This window comes from Tachyglossus aculeatus, chromosome 21 (assembly GCF_015852505.1).
Source record: "Tachyglossus aculeatus isolate mTacAcu1 chromosome 21, mTacAcu1.pri, whole genome shotgun sequence".
Taxonomy (NCBI): Eukaryota; Metazoa; Chordata; class Mammalia; order Monotremata; family Tachyglossidae; genus Tachyglossus; species Tachyglossus aculeatus.
In genome coordinates this window covers 5,224,736-5,235,246 of record NC_052086.1, presented here as the reverse complement: position 1 = coordinate 5,235,246, position 10,511 = coordinate 5,224,736, and the positions used below count along the sequence as shown (strand labels likewise).

At 49.6% G+C, this 10,511-nt stretch overlaps 1 long non-coding RNA gene across 1 annotated transcript; it reads left to right on the top strand.

Moving 5' to 3' along the window:
- The first annotated feature begins 4,931 nt into the window (after positions 1-4,931).
- Positions 4,932-10,344, top strand: LOC119942922. Its single transcript, XR_005455417.1, has 3 exons — positions 4,932-5,170; positions 8,240-8,421; positions 10,238-10,344. It is a non-coding gene; the product is annotated as an uncharacterized LOC119942922 (long non-coding RNA).
- Positions 10,345-10,511: the final 167 nt, after the last annotated feature.

The following is a 10,511-nucleotide window of genomic DNA, read 5'->3' as shown; positions in this document are numbered from 1 at the left end:
GGAGAGGGTCTCCCAGGACGGGGCCTCCCGGCAGGTGGAGATGACTAACTCCCCTTCCTCTGGGGGCGTGAGGCCAGGTGGGAGACAGGACGGGGTAGGGGGCTGTTGGGCTTTTTCCATGGTGGGCAGTGCCCTTCCCCTGATGCCCCTTTACCCCCCGACCCTCTCGCCCCCTCCAGCCCCAGAACCTTGGCCTGCTGGCCTTTTGTCTCTCTCTCCCTCTCCTTCCCTCCTTCCCCGATCCTTACCCCCCTCCGGCTTTCTCCCAATTCCCTGCTTCTCTCTCCCTCCCTTTCCTTCCTTCCCTGCTCACCTCCCCTCTCTTTGCTCCCAATTCCTTGCTTCTCTCTCTCTCTCCCTCCCTTTCCTTCCTTCCCTGCTCACCTCCCCTCTTTGCTCCCAATTCCTTGCTTCTCTCTCTCTCTCTCTCTCTCTCTCCTTCCTTCCCTGCTCACCTCCCTCCCCTTTTCTCCCAATTCCCTGCTTCTCTCTCCCTCCTCCCCCTTCATTCAGTCCTATTCATTGAGCACTTACTGTGTGCAGAGCACTGTACTAAGCACTTGGGAAAGTGTGATACAGCAATGAAGACAGACAGTTCCTCCCCACTACAAGCTTACAGTCCAGAGGGAGGGAGACAGACATCAATACAAATAGATAAAATGACAGATATGAACGTAAGTGCTGTGGGGCTGGCCCCGGGCGGGAGAGCAAAGGGAGCAAGCCGGGGTGAGGCAGAAGGGAGTGGGAGATGAGGAAAGGGGGGGACTTAGTCTGGGAAGGCCTCTTGGAGGAGATGGGCCTTCAATAAGGCTGTGAAGGAGGAGAGAGTCATTGTCCGGCGGATTTGAGGAGGGAGGGAGGGTCTGTCCTGGCTCTTCTCCCTCCTCCCCCCTCCTCCCTTTTCTATCATTCATTCATTCATTCGTATTTATTGAGCGCTTACTGTGTGCAGAGCACTGTACTAAGCGCTTGGGAAGTACAAGTTGGCAACATATCCCTTCCCTGCTCCTCTCTCTGTCTCTGTCTGTGTGTCTGTCCCCCTTTCCCTGGTCCTCTCCTCCCCCTCCCACCCAGCCCTTCCACCCTCTTCCTCCTCCTTCCTGATAATAATAATACGAATAGCAGTCCTTACTAATAATACCTTCCTCCCCTCCCGCTCCCATCCTCTCTCTCCCCCTCCTGGCCCTTCCCTCCCATCCTCTTCCTCCTCCTCCCTGATACTGACAATAATAAGAAGCCGCAGAATTAATAGTGATACCTTCCTCCCTGATCCTTCCCTCCCATCCTCTTCCTCCCCGATCCTAACGATAATGCTAAGAAGAAGAAGCAGCAGAATTGATAGTGGTACCTTCCTCCCTGATCCTTCCCTCCCCCTCCTTTTTTCTCCTCCTCCTGATGCTGGTCCTTCTGTTGCTCCTCCATCCTCCATCCTCCATCCTCCATCCTCCATCCCCTGCCCCCCAGCATCCCTGTTCCTACCTGCAGCCCCCGTCGGAGGAGGAGGAGGAGGAGATGGGGGTGGTTGGGGGGGTGTCCTCGGTCTCGCCGCTCCCACAATCCGCGCAGCGCTGCGCTCCCACGGCGGCCCCAGCCAGCCGGGCGGACCACAACTCCCACAATGCCGCGCGGGGCGGGGAGGGGACCACAACTCCCACAATGCCGCGCGGGCCCGACTCCCAGCAAGCCTTGCGGCGGGCGGCCCACCCCTGAGGGAGGCCGAAGTTGGCGTCGACTCCATTTTGGAAAGGAGGGGAGAGGGGAGGTCCAGAGAAGGCCACACAGTCACCATTCATTTAATCGTATTTATTGAGCGCTTACTGTGTGCAGAGCACTGTGCTAAGCGCTTGGGAAGTACAAGTTGGCCACAGAGACGGTCCCCACCCAACAGAGGACAGAGCACTGTACTAAGCGCTTGGGAAGTCCAAGTTGGCAACAGATAGAGACGGTCCCCACCCAACAGTGGGCCCACAGTCTAGAAGGGGGAGACAGACAACAAGACAAAAATAAAATGAACAGAATAAATATGTACAAGTAAAATTAATAAATACGTACAAACATATATACAGGTGCTACGCCGGCCACCCCTCTTTTCCCCCTGGAAATTTCCTGATAAACGTGTCAGGGGCTGTCAGTCAGTCAATCGTATTTATTGAGCGCTTACTGTGTGCAGAGCACTGTACCAAGCGCCTGGGAAGTACAAGTTGGCAACATTCATTCATTCATTCCATCGTATTTATTGAGCGCTTACTGTGTGCAGAGCACTGTACCAAGCGCTTGGGAAGTCCAAGTTGAAAACATATAGAGACGGACCTTCCCCAACAGTGGGCTCACAGTCTAGAAGGGGGACAGACAACAAAACAAAACATATAGTTGCCAACTTGTACTTCCCAAGCGCTTAGGACAGTGCTCTGCACACAGTAAGTGCTCAATAAATTTACTTCTGTTTATTCTGATGACTTGACACCTGTCCACATGTTTTGTTTTGTTGTCTGTCTCCCCTGTCTAGACTGTGAGCCCGCTGTTGGGTAGGGACTGTCTCTATATGTTGCCGACTTGTACTTTCCAAGCGCTTAATTCTGACTCCACAAGTTGGGGACCCTGGGCAAGTCTCCCCTCCCCATCTCCCTGACTCTCCCCCTTTGCTCTACCCCCCTCCCCGCCCCACAGCACTTGAGTAAACGTGTACATATCTATCATTCTAATTCTGTTTATTTTTATTAACGATGTGTCTGTATCTATAATTCTATTTCTTTATAGTGATGCTACTGAAGCCTGTTTACTGGTTTTGATATCTGTCTCCCTCCTTTTAGATTGTGAGCCCGTTGTGAACAGGGATTGTCTCTACTCGTTGCTGAATTGTACTTCCCAAGCACTTAGTACAGTGTTCTGCACACGGTAAGTGCTCAGTAAGTATCATTGAATGAGTGAATGAATGAAGTCACTTGACTTTTCTGGGCCTCAGTTGCCTCGTTTGTTAAATGGGGATTGAACCTGTGAGCCCCTCATGGGACAGGGACCGTGTCCAACCCGATTTGCCTGATTTGCCTGTATCCATCCCAGTGCTTAGAGAGGCAGCGTGGCTCAGTGGGAAAAGCATGGGCTTTGGAGTCAGAGGTCATGGGTTCAAATCCTGGCCCCGCCAATTGTCAGCCGTGTGACCTTGGGCAAGTCACTTAACTTCTCGGAGCCTCAGTTACCTCATCTGTAAAATGGGGATGATGACTGTGAGCCCCACATGGGACAACCTGATCACCTTGTATCCCCCCAGCGCTTAGAACAGTGCTTTGCACATAGTAAGCACTTAACAAATGCCATTATTCTTATTATTCTTATTATTATTATTACAGTGCTTGGCGCATAGTAAGTGCTTAACAAATACCACATTTTTGTTTTTAAATGACAAAGCAAGGAGTTCTCTGGGGACGCTCTCAATGCAGACAATCAGGTAACCCATAAATAGTACTTATGGTTGCCTACTGCGGGGAGAGCGTTGTACTAAACGCTTGGGAGAGGACAATAAAATAGGGAAGCAGGATGGTTTAGTGGAAAGAGCTCGGACCTGCTAGTCAGAGGACTTGGGTTCTAATCTCTGCCCTGCCACATTCATTCATTCATTCATTCAATCGTATTTTTTGAGCACTCACTGTGTGCAGAGCACTGTACTAAATGCTTGGGAAGTACGAGTTGGCAACATACAGAGACGATCTCTACCCAACAAAGGGCTCACAGTCTAGAAGGGGGAGGCAGACAACAAAACAAAACATGTGGACAGGTGTCAAGTCATCAGAATAAATAGAAATAAAGCTAGATGCACATCATTAACAGAATAAATAGAATAGTAAATATGTACAAGTAAAATAAATAGAGTAATAAGTCTGTACAAACATATATACAGGTGCTGTGGGGAGGGGAAGGAGATAAGGTGGGGGGATGTGGGGGGAGGAGAGGAAGGAGGGGGCTCAGTCTGGGAAGGCCTCTTGGAGAAGGTGAGCTCTCAGATAAGCTGACAGATAAGGCCTCAGTGCCCTTATCTGTCAAATGGGGATGAAGACTGTGAGCCCCACGTGGGACAACCTGACTACCTTGTATCTACCCCAGTGCTTAGAAACAGTGCTTGGCGCATAGGAAGCATTTCACCAATATCACAATTATTATTAGCATTATTATGATATTTAAGGGCCTACTATGTGTCAACCATCGTTATTAGCACCAAGATAGGTACAAGTTCATTCAATTGTATTATGTGCTTACTGTATGTACAGCGCTGTACTAAGCGCTTGGGAAAGAACCATACAATAATAAACAGTGACATTCCCTGCTCGCAACGTGCTCACGGTCTAGGGGAGGAGAGAAAGACCTCAATATAAATCAATAAAATGACAGATATGGACATAAGTGCTTTGGGGCAGGGAGGAGGGAAAGGGCTGGGCACAGGCTTAGAAATGTACTGAGTGTTCTTAGCCTGGACAGGCTGAGAAAACGAGGTGAGGTTTGCTTTTTCGCTTCCTGATTGGTTTCTGTGGTTTATTTTGTGTGTGTGTGTGTGTGTGTGTGCGCGCGCGAGCACGTGTGTGTGTGTGTTTGTGTGGAGTGTTTTGGCTTTGTATTATATTTTTGGTCTTGGTATTTTTGCATTTCCTCTGCTTTTTGCAAGAAAGCGGAGGAATCACCTCCCAGTGCCTTGCAAACATATATTCAAGCCAGTCTTAGCATTGTATGCATCGATTGAACCAACCGAGTTAGGACAGTGTCTGCTGCTCTGAGCGGCCTAAAGAAGGCAACCCGACGCTTAGAACAGTGCTTGACACATAGTAAGCACTTAACAAATACCAACATTATACTTACTAAAGAGATGATGGGTTTTGTGACCAGAGCCTTGGCTTTCTCTTCCCTCCAGGCATCTCGCGGTACGAGCGATTCCACAAGGAGCCATGGGGTGAGGGAGTGCGGATGGCTCGGCACACGCCTTCACCGCTGCCCCGGCAACCCAAGCCCCTAGTGAAGCCATGAGGAAAGCACACAGCCCTGGAAGACAGAGGAGCCAGATTCCAATCCCAGCTCTGCCCCTCGCCCATCATGCCACCTCGGACAGGTCTCTCCACTCCTCTGGGCCTCGGTTTCCTCATCTGGAAAAACGGGGCGGCAATACCCGTCCTGCCTCCCTCAGACGGTGAGCCTCCCGCGGGATTGTACACTAACTGATTATCTTGTGTATGCCCCTGATCTTCGTGCCATGCTTGGCATGTGCTACGCTTATTATTATTGGTGTCTATTCGATCAGTGGTATTTATTGAGCACTTACTGTATGCGGAGCATTGTTGTAAGAGCTCAGGAGAACACAAGAGTCGTTTGAAATGATCTGTTGGAAATGATCCTCCAGCAAATGAAGCTCTTCAGCTTCAAAGCCTTTCTGAAGGCCCATCTCCTCCAAGAGGCCTTCCTTGACTAAACCCTCCTTTCCTCTTCTCCCACTCCCTTCTGTGTTACCCTTACACTTGGATTTGCCTCCTTCATCCACCCCTTCCTCAGCCCCTCAGCACTCGCTAATGTCTGTAACCGTCATTTATTTATTTCTGTTAACATCTGTCTCCCCTCGAGACGGCAAGATCATTGTGGACGGGGGACATGTGTACCAACCTTATTACATTGCCCTCTCCCAAGCGCTCAGTCCTGTGCTCTGCACACAGTAAGCGCTCAATAAATACGATTGATTGGGTCTTTCAGATCGCCCGTCCCCTGCCTGGTCCTCTCGCTAGGCTATAAGATAATTCAGGGCACAGATCGATCAGTCAGTCGTATTTATTGAGCGTTCATTGTGTCAACTTGTCAGCTTGATAACTGGCCGACTTAGGGGGCAAATATAAAACTCCGGAGAACCAAAAGAGGGAACGGAATTACATACGTGACCGTACGTCAGTGCTCAGTTTAGGGATAAATACAGCTGGGTGGCTATCAGGCTGACGGAACTAAGGATGCCGGGAATTAATCGGGAAGACTTCCTGGAAGAGGTGAAATTTTTGGGAGGGTTCTAGATTGCATTCTCCCAAGGGCTTAGTGCATTGCTCTGCCCAAAGTAAGCACTCACTAAATACCGTCAGTTTTAATGACGATGGCGGGATATAAGCACTGCCTCTTTGTCAAGCACTTGGCCCTCTAAATGAGCCAGAGGTGCCGTTCCCTACAGCTCCGGTTTTCACATCGGCCCGGAATATTCTGGGTGGAAATAAGGATTCAGACGGTCTCTGAGCCTCCCGCTCTGCCTTGGTTTGGAGCACATCGGGCAGCTGAAAATAGCTTTAGCGCTGACAGGATTTTTCAGATGCAGGTACTTTTTGACAACGTGGGGTTTCTCATCAGTCAGTGGGATTTATCGAGCGCTTACTGTGTGCAGAGCACTGGACTAAGCACTTGGAGGAGTACTATATGACAGAGTTAGTAGACGCGTTCCCTGCTTAGGAGTTTACAGTCTGGGGTGGAGACAGACATTAATATTAATATAAATAAATGATGGATATGGGGGTAAGTGCTGTGGGGCTGAGGGTTGGGAGGAATAAAGGGAGTCAATCCAAATGCAAGTTAATCCAAGCATTTTTCCTCGCCTGCCTTGATGACTGACTCAACCTCCGTGCTGACCTCCCTGCCTCCTTTCTGTCCTCACTCCAGTCCAGACTTCCCTCTGCCGCCTGAATCATTTTTCTACAAAATTGTTTAGGTCACGTTTCCCCACTCCTCAAGAAACCCCAGCGGTTGCCCATCCGCCTCCATATCCAACAAGAACTCCTCTCCGTCGGCTTTAAAGCCGTCCTTCACCTCGCCGCCTCCTACCTCACCTCGCTTCTCTCCTACTCCACCCAAGCCCACACACTTCGCTCCTCTAACGGTAACCGTCCCACTGGGCCTTCATCTCACCTGTCTCACCGCCGACCCCTCGCCCCTGTCCCACTTCTGGCCTGGAACGCCTGCCCTCCTTATATCCGACAGCGACTCTCCCCTCCCGGTTCAAAGCCTTATCGAAGGCCCATCTCCTCCGAGAGGCCTTCCCGACTAAGCCCTCCTTTCGTCTTCTCCCGCTCCCTTCTACATCGCCCTGGCTCGCTCCCTTTATTCATCCCCCCCTTCCCAGCCCCACACCACTTACGTTCATATCTGTCATTTGTTTATTTATATGAATGTCTCTCTCCCTCTAGACTGTAAAGCTCACTGTGGGCAGGGACTGTGTCTGTTATATTGTCCTTCTGTCCTCTCCCAAGCTCTTAGTACAGTGATTTGCACCCAGTAAGTGCTCAATAAATATGATCAAACAAAAGGGTGACACAGAAGGAAGTAGGAAGAGAGTAGTGCCCAATTTGGAGAAGTATCAGAAATCTAATACTATAGTTCTTATATTTCTTTCTTAATCTTTTTTAAGTTTTATGTTATAATCAATCTCTTCTATTTCTTGACTATCTTCTGTGTGCAGAGCACTGTACTAAGTATTTGGGCGAGCGCTAGAGAGTCAGCAGACACGATCCCTGCCCGCAAGGAGTTGAAAGTCTATTGGGTGCAGGGTACTGTAATAATAATAATGATAATGATAATAATAATAATAATAATAATAGTGGCATTTATAAAGTGCTTACTATGTGCCAAGCACTGTTCTAAGCTCTGCGGTGGTTACAAAGTGATCAGGTTGTCCCACGGAGGGCTCACAGTCCTAATCCCCATTTTACAGATGAGGTAACTGAGGCCCAGAGAAGTGAAGTGACTTGCCCAAAGTCACAAAGCTAAGTGACGGAGCTGGGATTTGAACCCATGACCTCTGACTCTGAAGCCTGGGCTCTTTCCACTGAGCCACACTGCTTCTGTAACTGAACACTTGGGAGAGTCCAATCGAGTCAGAAGATGCTTACTGCATCTCCCTACTTACTGCTCACTCTTCATTCCTGTTATGAAAAATCGACCCTAGAACAACTGTTCATTCTCCCGTACTCTCCCAAGTGCTTAGTACAGTGCTCTGCGTGCAGTAAGCACTCAATAAGTAGCATCGAGGGATGGATTCGGCGTTCCAACTTGCCTCTCCAGACAAATAACGGAGCTCTCTCCAAGGGGTTACCATAGTTTGGGAAGGGGGGCTGGGGGGGCTTCGGTTTCCATGAATCCGTCAGCTGTTCGGTGAAGCTGTTGTTTTGTATCTCGCCCTCCGACGTTACAAAATAGACTTTTTAAAATGCACATCGTATGTCGGCGGGATCTTTTTTAGAAACCGTGGAGGAGGTAAATTGAGGAGGAAGAGACTCCGACGTTGCTCGGGAGCAAAAGCAGAGCTCGGTGCTGGCAGCCCGTGATTGTTGTACTAACGCCCGACTTAGACCTGGGAAGGAGACCCCTGAAGTGTGGAGCCCCGACTCCTAAAGAGCCCCCAATACACACACTTCTTCATTGGTAAGAAAATCGATCAGTGCTATTTATTGAGCGTTGACTGTGTGCGCTCAAGCGCACTGTCCCAAGCGCTTGGTAGAGACCCATCCAACAGAGTTCTTAGACAGGGTCATTCATTCATTCAATCATATTTATTGAGCGCTTACTGTATGCAGAGCACTGTACTAAGCGCTTGGGAAGTACAATTCACCCATGAGTAGAGACACTTCCCACCCACGACGGGCTCACGGTCTAGAAGGAGGGAGACGGGCATCAAGACAAGTAGACAGGCATCAATGGCATCGATATAAATAAATAATAATAATGATGGTATTTTTTAAGCGCTTACTATGTGCCAAGCACCGTTCTAAGCGCTGGGGTAGATATAAGCTAATCAAGGTTGCCCCACGTGGGGCTCACAGTCTTCACCCCTATTTTACAGATGAGGGAACTGAGGCCCAGAGAAGTGATGTGATTTGCCCAAAGTCACACAACTGATAAGTGGCGGACCTGGGATTGGAGCCCCTGACCTCTGACTTCCAAGTCCGGGCACTTTCCACTAAGCCACGCTGCTTCTCTAATAGAATTATAGCTATATACACCTCATTTATGTAGGTTCCCTGCCCACAATGAGCATCCGGTCTCCCATCCCATCATCATTATCAGTGCTATTTATTGAGCGCTTACTGTGCGCAGAGCTTAGGAAAGTTCAACAGAGTCAGAGCCCACAGTGAGCTCAAGGATTCCCATGCCACCATCATCAGTGGTATTTATTGAGCACTTACTGTGCACAGAGCACTGTACTAAGCGCTTGGGAGAGTCCAATCCGACAGAGTCGGTAGGCAGTTTCCCTGCTTATTGTCCGTCTGTGGCATTGCCTGTGCGGCCAAGCAGCAAGTGCGAGACCCTATAACTCAGGGGCGTCTCGGCCCAGCCTGACCCTAAATTTCCATCCGGTCATTCTGCCTCGATTAATCAGACAATCACTGCTATTTATTGAGCGCTTACTGTTTGCAGAACCCTGTACTAAGCACTTACAAGAGTCCAGTACAGCAGAGTCGATTAATGCATTTCCTGCCCACAATGAGCTTACAGTCTAGTCGCCTCTGTGTCTGGCAAATGTGAGAGGCAGTGGCCTAGTGGAAAGAGCCCAAGCCCAGGAGTCAGAGGACCCGGATTCTAATCCCGGCTCCGTCACCCGTCTGCTGTGTGACCTCGGGCAAGTCGCTTTGCTTCTCTGGGCCTCTGTTCTTTCATCTGTAAAAGAGGGATTAAGCTCTGTGGGACAGGGACTCTGTTCAACCTGATTGTCTTGTATCTACCCCAGCTCTTTGAACAGTGCCTGACACATGGTAAGTGCTTAAATAAGCAATCACAATTATTATTATCATGATGATGATGATGATGATTATTATTATTATAGGTAAACGGGTCCCCTCTGTGACGGTCAGACATGATAAGTAAACAGGTCGTGTTTGTGGCCTCTGTGATAGATTTAAGTAAGTAAACAGGCGGGGTCCGTGGCCTCTGTGACGGTCAGACATGATAGATGGACAGGCTGGGTCTGTGGCCTCTTTGACGGTCAGATATCAAGGACAAGGGTCGGGGGGGGGCTGTGTTAGCTGAAACTGGGGCCCTGGGCTGGTCTGGCTATGGGGGGGCTCTGTCACGTGACCCTCGATGACCTCATTATTAAGTCACCAGCCAGAGGGGTGAGGAGGAAGGTAGGGAAGGAGCAGGAGTCAGACGGAGAGCAAGGACGACAAAGTCTCTGGCTACACACTGGGGATGCGCGACGGTCATTCTTCAAATGACTTCGGAATTGTTTTCAAACACTTAGGAATTCAATGTTTGGCAGCCCCGAACACCCTGAGCTAACCGCCGTAAATCCTGGCCCGCCTCAGTCTTCGGCCCGCAGCGTCCCAAGTTTTTCTCTTAAAAAAACTCCGCAAGGTAAGAGCTCGATCAGTGCCACTGATTGATAGAACTTTGATAGAGTGGACACTGCATCTGAATCCAGGCAGCCTGGGCTTCTACTCACCTTGGAGGCTCTGCTTTTGGATTTTGGTTGCTAATGCACCATTACAGTGTTTAGCGCGTCTTAGGCCGTGAAC